Source organism: Diabrotica virgifera, chromosome 3 (assembly GCF_917563875.1).
Source record: "Diabrotica virgifera virgifera chromosome 3, PGI_DIABVI_V3a".
Taxonomy (NCBI): domain Eukaryota; kingdom Metazoa; phylum Arthropoda; class Insecta; order Coleoptera; family Chrysomelidae; genus Diabrotica; species Diabrotica virgifera.
This window is the reverse complement of record NC_065445.1, coordinates 180,633,312-180,646,776: the sequence shown is the minus strand read 5'-3', so window position 1 is coordinate 180,646,776 and position 13,465 is coordinate 180,633,312.

Here is a 13,465-nt window from a genome sequence, read left to right as displayed (position 1 = left end):
CTGGAATTAAGTCAGATTAAAGAGTCAAAGCTGAGTTTATATCATTAGCTCTCAGTAAACCATCGCCCATAGAAAATTGAGTTCTTAATGTTTTAATAAGATGAGGAAAATTCTGTTCTTTAGAAGCTGCGAGGTCATGCAAAATACGTAGTGCCAATATGGTGAAGAAGATATACAATATGTCACAGTGCGTAAATGGACTAGACGTGATATAAAAACTAAAACAAGAAATCAAACAAATTAATGACAAAATAAAAAATATAAAACTAGAAATATAAAAAATAAAAAATGAATGGACTAAGGAAAAATATGACTTGATATAAGAAAATGAACTGATTAAAGAAGAAAATAAAAATATAACAGAAGATATAAAAGAACTCCAACAAACAATAGAAATATTGGATAAAGAAAAAAGGAAAAATAATCTTATTATTATAATAATATACACTCATCGGCACAAAATTCCGCCACCCAAAATTTTTGATTAAGTTTGAAAATCTGTAACTTTATTATTTGTACTCCGATTTTCAAAATTCTTGCATCAGTTTGTAGGTACGTGTATTGTTGGTGTTTTTCATTACTCCGGTAACAAAAATTTTTTGCTTAGATGCCATTATACGGGGGTGAATGGAAGCGTTGTATTTTCTCCTAAATTTAAAACATTCTGTGGAAAAATTGGAGGGTTGATTTTATTTCATTCTCCTTTTGTATTATCCTGAAAGTATCACAAGATTTTGTTTTTTGAATTATCCGAATATCTCTTTTCTTGTAAGAGTTGTTAATAAAAACACTGCTTTGAAGGTTTTTTTAATTAAAAATATCAAACGCACTGAAATTAACAAAACAAAACAAAATTAACAACAAAACAAAACAATTCAATAGCGGGTATGTCCACCTCTTGCAGCAGCGACTGCTCGCAATCTGTTTGGCATCGAATAAGGATGTGTTATCCTTGCCCGGGGAATAGACCGATATTCCACTACCAGGGCCATAACTGCACCAAATTTTCTGGAGGCCTAGGATGACGGATAATAGCATGTTTTAATTCATCTCATAAATACTCAATATGATTAAGATCTGGGCAGCATGCGGGCCATTCTAATCTTATCAATCCAACCTATATTTTATGAATAAATCAGTGTTTTTAGTTACAAAAAATGGTACAGCTCTTACAAGAAAAGAGATATTCGGATAATTCGAAAAACAAAATTTTTAGTGATGCCTCCGGGATAATATGAGAGGACTATGAAACAAAATCAGCTCTTCAATTTTTCCACAGAATGTTTTAAAGTTAGAGGAAAATACAACGCTTCCATTCACCCATGTATAATGCCATGCAAGCAAAATTTTTGTGTTACCGGAATAATACCAAAAGATGTCAATATTTGTACCTACAAACTGGTGCAAGAATCTTGAAAATCGGAGTACAAATAATAAAGTTATAAATTGTCAAACTTAATCAAAAATTTTGGGTGGCGGAATTTTGTGCCGGTGAGTGTATGTACCTATACCGCATATCTTGAAAGTAAAAATAATTACCAATTATGGAAAAAGAGACCTCAAACTAGCAAACAGAATAAAAAAACGAACAAACTGTACTACGCGCTAGCGCCAGTTCCGAGGAAAAAAATTGCCCCAAGAATCAAAAATTAAAATATTGTAATAGTACAATTGTGATACCGACGATACAATAAGTATATCGTCGGTATACTGCAAAAACCAGGTAAATGACAAATTTTAAAATATTGAGTTAAGTATACCAAAATTCTCAGCTTTTTACGCTCTACATACAGGTAAAACCCAGTAAATGATACAACTTTCAATTCAGCAGATAATTTGTGTGATAAACAAATAAGTTACACATAACCAACTTTTCATTTTCAAGTAAAAATATATCGCTACTTACTTCCAAAAATTAAAGTTCTGTTGCATGTAAAACCAAGTAAGCGCACATATATTATTTTGCCGGACAACAATATATTTCTACTGCTGTATAGCATATTCAGTAAAAAGGTGATAAATGTCTTTAATATATTTACGTGTATATTTTATTAAAATTTCTCATTCATATCGACTGGTAAAATCGATAGTATCGACTATGTTTCTTTGAATGTTCAAGGGGTACAGGTATGTGAGAAGTTTTTTTGTAAGACAGTTTGTATATCAGCGTAGTAAATGCAAGATGTTGTAATAAAAATTGATATTCTATGTTGTTATGCAGATACGGGCAAAAGGGGCAAGCATATACTGCCAAATAAAACAAGCAATGAAAACCGAAAAATTGTGAAGGCTCATATTGAGTCTTTTCCAACCATGGTCCACATTATATTCGCCAAAGTTCGAAGCGTAGATATTTGGAAAAAAATTTGAGTATAAGGAAAATGTATCAACTTTCTTTATATAAATGCTTGTCAGCACAAGAAACCGGAAGATATTAGCGAAATTACATACCGAAGAATATTTTCTAACGACTATAATTTAAGCTTTTTATCCTAAATAAGATCAATGTTTAGTTTGTAATAATATTTATTAGCCCTATCATATTATGATATGGCTAATACAACTAAGAAACCGGGTTTAGAAAACAGTTCAGAAACAAATTAGAAACAGACAACATCAGAAAAAAAAAGAAGTATGGAATCTCGAAGAACGAAATGATAAGAAAAGCTCTAATCAACAACGGAATTTTGTTTCAATCACCTTCGATCTACAGGCTATACTACAGATTCCAGATTAACTGGGCAATTCATATATTCTTCCCGAAAATTATGGGTCTACAATTTGTGTGTAAATGAAGCTGCATCACCAAATGTAGCTTACCGTTTTGCCTGGTCAGAAATTAACGGTAGACGAGGAAGTTCTGAAATAGAAAGCATTATTATCAACTACTTATCAAAATTTGTCCCAGAATATGTAAGCAAGTGAAATAAGTGTATTCTCTTATACCTGCGGAGGACAGTATCGTAACATAAATTTTTAGAGTCGGGACATTCTTGTATGGAAGTTGACTCTATACATAGCAGCATCTAAACCGCTAGAAATCAGGTCTATCTATGGTATGCCAGATTACTTGTCTGTTTTTTCAAAATGCAAGGGAAACTAAAAATGTCAAGGTCAGTGATAAAAAAGTATGTATAGATCCATACAAGTGTAAAGATTTTAAATAGGTACTACGACTTTTATGATTTAAAAAAATTGTCACACACTCTAATTAAAAACCGAACAAAAGACCAAAACGGCGAAAACATAATGTGGTTAAAGATAAACAGATGAGATTCGTGAAAGAAGGGACAAACAGAATCCATTTCAATTATGACGCGTCACCAAGCTTTATTTCCTTATTAATACTACACGGCAGTCAACAAGAAAAAAGCAAGCTGGGTTATTAACTAACATAAGCATGCTTATGTTAGTCGATAAAAACTTAAGCAACTTTATGATAGAACTTAGCCAACTAGCATAGCAAAAAAACAGCGATTTTTTACAGCTATTTGATAAGGGAGTGATACCGGAGGAATATAACAGGTGGTATCGTATTTTACGATGCCAATGGCATCTTGTCAGATCCTGCTTTCAGTGACTAATCTGACGAGTAATACGCATAGTAATATTATTTTCTTGTATCTATAACACGTTCAAAATGAATTTGTTTTTTTCTATAAAACTGCCTATCATTTATGTAAATAATATCCATATAACTACAAACAGCTCTGAATAGAATGTTCAGGGAAAACCAGTTAAATGTTATAATTATCGACTAATCCCTTAAAAACATTGCTATTAACTAGTTAAAGCCTCGTATTCCGATCAGAAAACTACAAAATATTATATTTGGTTTATTATAATTGTTATAAATGTGTTATTTTAAGGGTAACTGATTTATTTAGATTTACAGGTAAAACCAGGTAAGTGACCGCATCTTCATCTTAAATTTAGGTTTAATCAGCTAGGTGTCTTAACTTTTTCAAACTAATGATAGAATATCATTTCTGATACATGCATCTTTCACTGGAATACCGAATATCAAACACAAGTTGTCCTCTTAATTCAAAATAAAGCACTAAACTTTAAAAACGTTTTTCTCTGCTTCGGTATTTCGGCATTTACGTGGTTTTCGCAGTATACCGACGATATACTAATGAAAATTGGACTTTGCAGAAAAAGCATAATAGTAGGATAAACGCAATGTAGATGAGACATCTACTAGCTGTAGACCTAAAGAACAAATGGAATAGAATAAGAGATGAGGCAATCAGAGGGATAACAAAAAGGAAACGAACCAATAATTAAACAGAAAACGCTTGAAGAAATGAAATATTAGAACAAGACAGAAAACAATGGAAGAGATGAGTGAATAGATAGCCAAAACTAAACCGATATCCGACACTTGATAGAGTATACGGGTGAGGTATAAGGGAAAGGGGAGAAAGAAATAAAGAAGAACAATAGTTTTATACTTTTTATTTGTTTCTTGCATATTGGTTTTGATCTGATTCAAGTGGTTTACGACGTTATGTTTGTCTTTCGACTTTTCGAACTTCTTTTCTATCTCGTGTATAATTTTTGACTACTATTTTAAGTACACTCAGTGTTTATTGGGTTAGTAATTTTTGTCGTTTTGATCAGATGGGACATTTGTCCCAGGTAGGGTTTTAGATATTTTGATTGAATTTAGGTCCATCTCAGTAATTGCTATAATATTCTATCTGATTTTGGTTACTTGAAAGTATATAAACAAAGCTTGGTTAGCTCGAAGAATGTATTTGTCCCACATACATTGATCTCTACGCAGAATTCTACAGAACGGTCTCCTATGTCACTACGTAGACAACGTCCGAAAAAACCTACAATGTTTTCTTGTCCATCTTGTCCTACTTTGGCATTGAAGTAAGCCATTATTATAGTCTTTAGTAACAGGAGCGTTATTTGAAATTTTGCTAGGGGGGTCAAACATTTTATATACAATACATTATATATGCAAACATAATACAAAATTGATCTATTTTTTGTAAATTTCAGTAATTTTCAGGGTCAGGGGGGGGGGGGGCAAATGCCGCCCCAGGCTATCAAATGACGCCCCTGTTTAGTAATGTCTTTATTTTTCATCTGACTCTTCACTCCCTTTATCATCATAAACATTATCTAGATCATCTTCACTACTGCTGGCTGTGGACGCATAAATTTGGATAAGATTAATATTTAGTATGAGTTTAATTGCATTACGATAACTCTGTCCGAAATGTAACTTACTGATTTATTACAGCTAGCGACATCTTTATTTACAATGAATGCCACGCTATTCTGGTGGTTATTGCCTTTTTCTCCGGAATATAATACGTCGTGGTCGATTATGCTACATTTACCAGTCATCGGTCAGCGCATCACGCTTATCCAAAGAACTGGCATAATGAGCCTCCTCATCTAACGTAGTATAGTAGTGTTTTGTATCTTACCGGGCTCGTAGAGACTTCTCAAATTCGATGTACCTATTCTTATGCCCGATTTTATTCTTATGCCCGATTTTATTCTTATTTATTTTCTATTATCACAGGAATTTCTCTGGATAACGGCCTGGGAAACCCTGTGCGCTTGCCTTCTCTTGCCGGATCTTGATGTCCGGGGACCATGATCAATATACCTTTTCTTATCATATTATGTTCGTGCCATTATGAACGAACTAGGGAATAATAATGGGGTGGTTTAGAATAGAATAGAATAGAATAGTAGATTATACCACGAGTCAATAATGATGGCTATTATTCCCGAGGAATATTTACGAACCGAGCCGCGTTAGCGGCGAGGGAGTAACATTCCGAGGGAATGAGAGCCATTATTGCGAGTAGTATACTCTACTTTATCTACGACAAATTAATTAATTTAAGATTTTTAATGAACAACTTTATTTGTTAAAAACATTAAAATTAGTAATAGTACAATTAATAAACTGAATTGGTTGAGAATCATCATTAACTTTAGTAGAGTTTTTAATACAAATATTTGGGATCTCGATTGCTGTAGAACAAGAAGATGGTACATTACTGTTTATCTCTTTAGCGATAGTATCTGCTGTAGTCCAGATCAACGTCATGGTTTATTCTCAACATAGATTTAATCATTGAATAGAATGACCATAATGAAGACGGTTTATATTTTGCACTTAATTCAGCGAAATAGGCCAGCAGAACATTTTCGGAAAATGATTTCGCGTTGTTTCGAACACGCCATTCGTTGAAGGTTGCGTACGTTTTATTATAAATGGATTTCGATGTTTCAGGTATTAAGGTAGATGCTGTTGCTGTAGCTAGTTCTACAATTTCTGGTGGTGTACAATTAAAAGATTCTTCATTTTCGTCCATCTCAACACAAACTGTCAAATATACTATTCGTTTGACAGTGACACTTTTTGAGGTTGATTATTTTGTTTCCGTGGTGAATTTTGTGATTGTTGTGCCAGAGGGATTAATAGCTATTAATCCCGCATTATTAATCCCTAATAGTCTAAGAGCTAGTGAACCTTTTGACTAACGGTCGTCCTGTAAGGCTAAAAATTTGTAGAGTGATAATTCATAGCACACCAAAGCTAAAAACCATGACCTGGCAGGCCTCAGCGGTGCACGTGTATCTACCAGGTGAATCGAAAAGTGCAAATTTAGGGGGTAAAATAAACTTTCTCCTGTAAGGTTTAAATTTAAGTATGTGTTTGAGTAAGTCATTTAGAAGAAATGTGTACAATGACAGGCGATTCTGAAGAGCATAAGACCTTGCCAGGCGAGGGGAAAGATTAGGGGTTTTTATTAAAATTATTCTTTTTGCATCGAACAAATTTTTTTTAGGCTTTTTGAATCATTCCAAACAGAAAAGGTCCTTAGTTATTTTTCTCTTAAGTTAATAGTTTTTGTTATATAAGCGATTGAAAATTTTGAAAATTGCGAAATCGGCCATTTTTAACCCAAATCGGACATTTATCTAAAAATTTCAATATTGGCAAGGTACGCAGATATTCCTTAAACATTGATTGATGAAATCCCGAAGAGTTTTTTGCAATAAAATAACGAAAACCGCTTTGTTTTTTTAATTGCTAATCAAGCGGGCGCTACACTGTAGTATAATTGAGGACGTTTGAGCTTGCATAAATTCATTATCTCGAGAATGGGCAAATTTGAAGAGAAATCCTCAGACAGGTCGATTTTTATTTTTGAATTAGGACTTTTTGGTATATATATAATACTAGTGACGTCATCCATCTGGGCGTGATGACGTAATCGATTATTTTTTTAAATAAGAGTAGGTGTTGTGTGATAGCTCATTTGAAAGGTTATTTAATTCTCTATTCAGTAATATAAACATTAACATAATTATTTATATAGGGTGTACAAAAAAAATTTTTTCTTCTATTTGTCAAATTTAATCAAAGTTAATTTAATAAAAAAAATTTTTTTGTACACCCTGTATAAATAATTATGTTATTGTTTATATTAGTGAATAGAGAATTAAATAACCTTTCAAATGAGCTATCACACAACCCCTACTCTCATTTAAAAAAATCATCGATTACGTCATCACGCTCAGATGGATGACGTCACTAGTATTATATATATGCCAAAAAGTCCTAATTTAAAAATAAAAATCGACCTGTCTGAAGATTGCTCTTGAAATTTGCCAATTCTCGAGATAATGAATTTATGCCAACTCAAACGTCCTCACTTATACTACAGTGAAGCGTCCGCTTGATTAGCAATTAAAAAACAAAGGGGTTTCCGATATTGTATTGCAAAAAACTCTTTGGGATTTCATCAATCAATGTTTAAAGAATATCTACCTACCTTGGCAACTTTGAGATTTTTAGATAAATATCCGATTTGGGGTTAAAAATGGTCGATTTCGCAATTTTCAAAATTTTCAATCGCTTATATAACAAAAACTATTAACTTAAGAGAAAAATCACCAAAGACCTTTTCTGTTTGGAATGATTCAAAAAACTTTAAAAAAATTTGTTCGATGCAAAAAAAATAAATTTAGGAAAAACCCCTAATCTTTCCCCTCGCCTGGCAAGGTCTTATGCTCTTCAGAATCGCCTGTCATTTTACACATTTCTTTTAAATGACTTACTCAAACACATACTTAAATTTAAACCTTACAGGAGAAAGTTTATTTTACCCCCTAAATTTGCACTTTTCGATTCACCTGGTAGATACACGTGCACCGCTGAGGCCTGCCAGGTCATGGTTTTTAGCTTTGGTGTGCTATGAATTATCACTCTACAAATTTCTAGCCTTACAGGACGACCGTTAGTCAAAAGGTTCACTGGCTCTTAGACTATGAGGGATTATTATATGGCATTATATTGCAAACACCACAAGTATAATACATATATTATGTATCAGTCGTGGATAAATATGCTTTATTGTCATGAAAAATTTAACAATTTTATAGACAAAGCTTACAAGAATCATAAATAAAAACAATAACACATACAATTTACTAAAATTATATAAATCGTCAATTCAAATAAAACATAATAAAGTGAAATAAAAATCAGTAACAATCTATTGCAAAATTCAAAAAAAATTGCAAATTGCGTAATCTACCTTAAGAAATTTAATAAATTAAGCTGCTGTATATGACACTCTTATTATACATAAGAATACCGTAATTTCTTAGTTATTGATTAAGAAACTCTGCTGTTGAATAATATGGTCTTTCAGATAAATAGGCTTTTGTCATTTTACGGAACTTGGGGAAAGATGTTGCAGATTTAAGTTGTAGAGGGAGATGGTTGTATAGTTTTTTTGTAGAATATAATATAGATTCCTTTACTAACTCACTGGACGGGATCGGTAAATAGATGTCAAAGGTAAAATTTCTGGTGGAATAGTCATGTCTAGGTCTTCTAAAGGTCTTCTAAAAACAGTTTCTAAAATGTATAAAGAAGGTAGTGTTAGAATCCTGTGATATTTGAAGTAGCTTCTGAAATGTGTTGTTCTTCTGAGGCTAAACAGATATCTTATTGCTCTTTTTTTATAATTTAAAAGTAACATCGGATTGGGCAGCTGTACCAGAACCCCAAAAAGGAAGACCATATCGAAGATGGGACTCGAACAAAGAAAAATATGGAAAAATATTTAATACTAAGGGCTGTTTGACTGGTCAACTGTTCTTATGTGGCTGGTGACTTCCAGGTTCATCTTTAGCTGTAGAACAGTTTCAGTAGCTGTTATATAAGTACATACCGTTTACTAATATCTTTGTATTAGGTCGTTTGATCGCATATCATCTTGTCAGGACCCCATCAACCCTTAACTATTTAAGGATTGATGGTAGTATATATTAAATTATATACCAAGCAATTCTCATCAGATTGGTCGCTCCCAATGACAAAATGTTTATTTTTACATGCTATAGACTGTTGAGTTCAATATAATACAGTTGTTTGGCGTTTCTGTATGTGATTAAAACCAAGTCAAAGTTGTTTTTATGTTTTATATTGTATATGTACATGTCTTCCGTTTTGTGATTATAGCTTGTAGTTTGTATTGTGAAGACTTTTTGTACTGGGGCTGATGATGAGTCATATATTGTAAGACTCGAAACCGGTTGCCCCATGATTATATAACAACTAATAAAATACAAACTTAAGATTGCGAGTATTGACTCAATTACTATATCCAAAGAAAAATGTTACTTTGGAAGGGGCTAAATTCATTTCCTTCGAAACAGATCTTATTGCAAAGTAAGCTGAGGATAGTTTCTTTCTTAACACATCGATATGAAGGGACCATTTAAGGTTACTATCTAAAAAAATACCAAGAAACTTAACAGAATCAACGATACTGATCTGGCTGTTATGAAGAGGTAAGGATCGAAGAGTTCCTTTATACGATAATGCTACTGTGCTACTGTTTTATCTACGTTAAAAGAGAGTAAATTAGAATCGGACCAGGATTTTATTGTTAGTAGATCAGATGTTATAGTAGCATGAAGAGTTGCGATATTTGAGTTGCTCCAAGTGATACTCGTATCGTCAACAAAAAGAAAAACTTTTCCATCGATTTTTACACTAGTGATGTCATTAATAAAGATAAGGAAAAGTAGAGGACCCAATACTGAACCTTGTGGTACCCAATATACAACATTTTTGAGACTATAGAGTCTGTATCATTTGCTCTAACCAGTTGTTTCCTATTATCCAAGTAAAATTGAAACCAGTTTAAAGAAATACCTCGAATTCCATAGAAATATAGTTTTTTTTATCAAAATGTGGCGATTTACACAATCAAAAGCTTTGGCATAATCACAAAAAGCAGTGGCAGTGTGCAGTGTGCAGATTACGGTTTAATGCTTGATAAACCTCATGTAGTATAGAAAACATAGCATCGATGGTACATTTATTATTTAAAAATCCGAACTGATTTTGTGATAAAAACTTGTTATCAACGAGAAAGGACATAAGTCGGGCTTTTATGAGTCTCTCAATAATTTTGGAGAGTACCGGTAGTAATGCAATAGGTCTATAATTGCAGGCATTAGATTTTCCACCACATAAGGACTCCCAACACATTGTCTGGGAGATTTGAGAAAATTTTTATGGATAGTCCATCGGTATTACAGGAAGATTTGCTTTTGATACTATTGATTGTTTGGATCAGTTCAGATTTATCAAGCGGTCTTATAAAGAATGAATTCGAAACCTTTCTTGAATTATAGAGATAGGAAATGGGATCTTGTTGTGACACAATAGTTGATGTTATATTTTTACTCACATTAACAAAGTATTTATTTAGATTTTCTGGGTCTGAAAGGGAAAATGTTTGAGCTGTGTGAGTCTTATTTTGAAGATCGTTTATTATGGACTAAGTTTCTTTTGCAACACTTTTAGAGATTCTGAGACGATTTTGATAGTACAATTTTTTAGCTGATTTTATAAGTTTTAAATAGATTGCCCTGTACTTGGTGATAATATTCAGTAACAGAGACGTTGGTAGTAAATTTCTTGATGTACAGTAGTGGACGCATATTTTTGGTTGATATGCGGACACCTTTGGTAGTCCAAGGTTTGCGATGTTTTGGCTTAATTGTGATTAAAGGAAATGCTTTATGGAAGATACAGACAAGCTTATTCAAAAAATCATTGAAACTATAATCGACGTCCATAGAAGGAAAGTGCCACTCAGAGGTTAGGCATCAATTTTGAAATTTACGAAAGTTCCGAGCAGAAAAAATTCGGCCTTAACGTCGAGTTTTCGAGGAGGGCTTGCTAAAGATGTTAAACGTCGTATAAACCGCTTCATGATCAGATAGTCCCGCATTAACAGTTGTAGCACAGACATCACGGGGTTAGAAATCTGAGACAATATAATCAATTATAGTAGATGAAGTTTTTGTAATCCTTGTAGGAGAATCAATGTGCATTGATAGACCATATGATTCAAATATGTTGACCAGGGATATTTGTGTAGCACAAGCAGTAGCATAATTAATGTTGAAGTCACCGCATAAAAAATGGGGCAGGTCAGCTAACAAATTAAGCAAGTTCTGAAAAAATAGTTCCAAGGAAGAGTCAGGTGATTTATAAATGCAAATAATATAAAGATTAAGGTTCTTACTGTAAACTAAGGAAAACTCAAAGAATGCTTCACTTAATAGAAAGTCATATTTTGTTACCAAAGAAAAATCATTATTTGTAGAAAGAATTAGGGTGCCTCGATGAGCTGAACATGGACGATTATACCTAGCAATAGTGGAATATTTTTCGACAAAAAAAGGCTCGTTGACTTCAAGCGAGTGCTCAGTAACCGCAACTATCGATGGAAACCCTAATTCCTCTAGAAATAGAAATAATTCATCCGTTTTATATCTTATAGAATGAATATTAATCAGAACCATGCTAAAGTTTTTGTCACTAAAATAATTTGAGGATTCTAGTTCCTCAGAATACGTCGTGATGTTTAAAAATTTTGTCTAGGAGAGGCAGCGGAATAGTAATTTCGGTGGCATTCCCTTGGTTTTTGCAGGTGAATAATTCTTTCCGAAGTTAGAAAAGACCTAAAAGCAGCAAGATCAGCGTCTACCTCATCTGCACCAATTCCATAAGCATCATTAAAATCTAGAAGAATTTTCTTCACTCTTTGTAGGAAGTCCTTCGGAAGCCAGAAACAGTTTAACACTTGTGTTGGTATACCCATCATAAAATACTGATGCAGGTTGGTCGTGTAGAAAAGCAAGATGAAGTTTAATGGCCTTTAAGATATCCGTTTGCCTTAATATGGCTAAAAGATATCGACTATTAGAGTTATTGGTTAATCTAACTCTTGGTGGGGTGAATGGATCCAGATTATTCGATGGTTCTAAAGTATCTTTTTTAATGAAATTAATATGGGTATGGAACGGATTCTTAGATTTCCAAATTTCGATGGCCTGTTTGTCTGTATGTATGTTTGTGCTGTATGTATGTATGATGGCATGTTTGTCTGTATGTATGTTTGTGCTATGAACTTCATCTCTATTGTTGCATAAACTGCTGTTTGAAGTTTCCCGTTGCCTGTCCGATCACAGTGCTACAATCATTGAAACTCTTCCGGTCAATGCCAGTCATGCTTGTGATAGTCCAGTTTCAAGCCGATCCAGGATCATTTCCTCTAATCAAATAAAAAGGAAAAAATTCCTCTCATTGGCTGTATACCGTAATAAAAAAATTACTAAGGAAGTAAAACTTCTCTTGTAGGTAGATGGTATATAAATTTATTAAAATTTTTCTAAAAGAGATCAAAGTCGGAGGATTAAAGTGGGTACATAACTAGTACAAAACAAACGTTTTCGGACTAATCAGTCCACCATCAGGTTGAAACCTAAAATAAGTAAAATTTTGTATAAAAAGGCAAAGTTGAAATTTTGACTGTTAAAAAGTTAGGAAAAATTAAAACATGTGCTTACTTACTTTAGATCCAAAGTACAGTGGAACCTCGATAAGTCGGATTAATTGGGACCGCGGCCGATCCGGGTTATCGAAAATCCGGGTTAGCCGGAAAATATGGTAAAAATTACTAAAATATAGTATACTTACACATAAAGTCCATTATAATTGCAAAAACGTGAAATACATATAATATGCACAGTCATGGGCGCCCATATAAAAATTTTCAGAGGGGCCAGACGTGAAGATTTTGCACATTACATTTTGTACACTATGGATAACAATATACAGTTTAAAGCATCATGGGTATGGGCGCCTATGTGCACAGTACATCTAAACTACGTACAGTTGTATACAGTATTGTTCATTTATTGGTAAAAAACTCAGTCAAACTGAAAAAATGTTTGTTTTGTCTGATGGAAATCGGTCCGAGTTAACCCGACTTCCGGGTTATCGGAGGCCGACTTATCGGGGTTCCACTGTAGTTGGAGCTACATAGGTAGGTCGAATGACCTTACCGATATAAAAATTAAGCCATTTCGACATTGTTGTAGC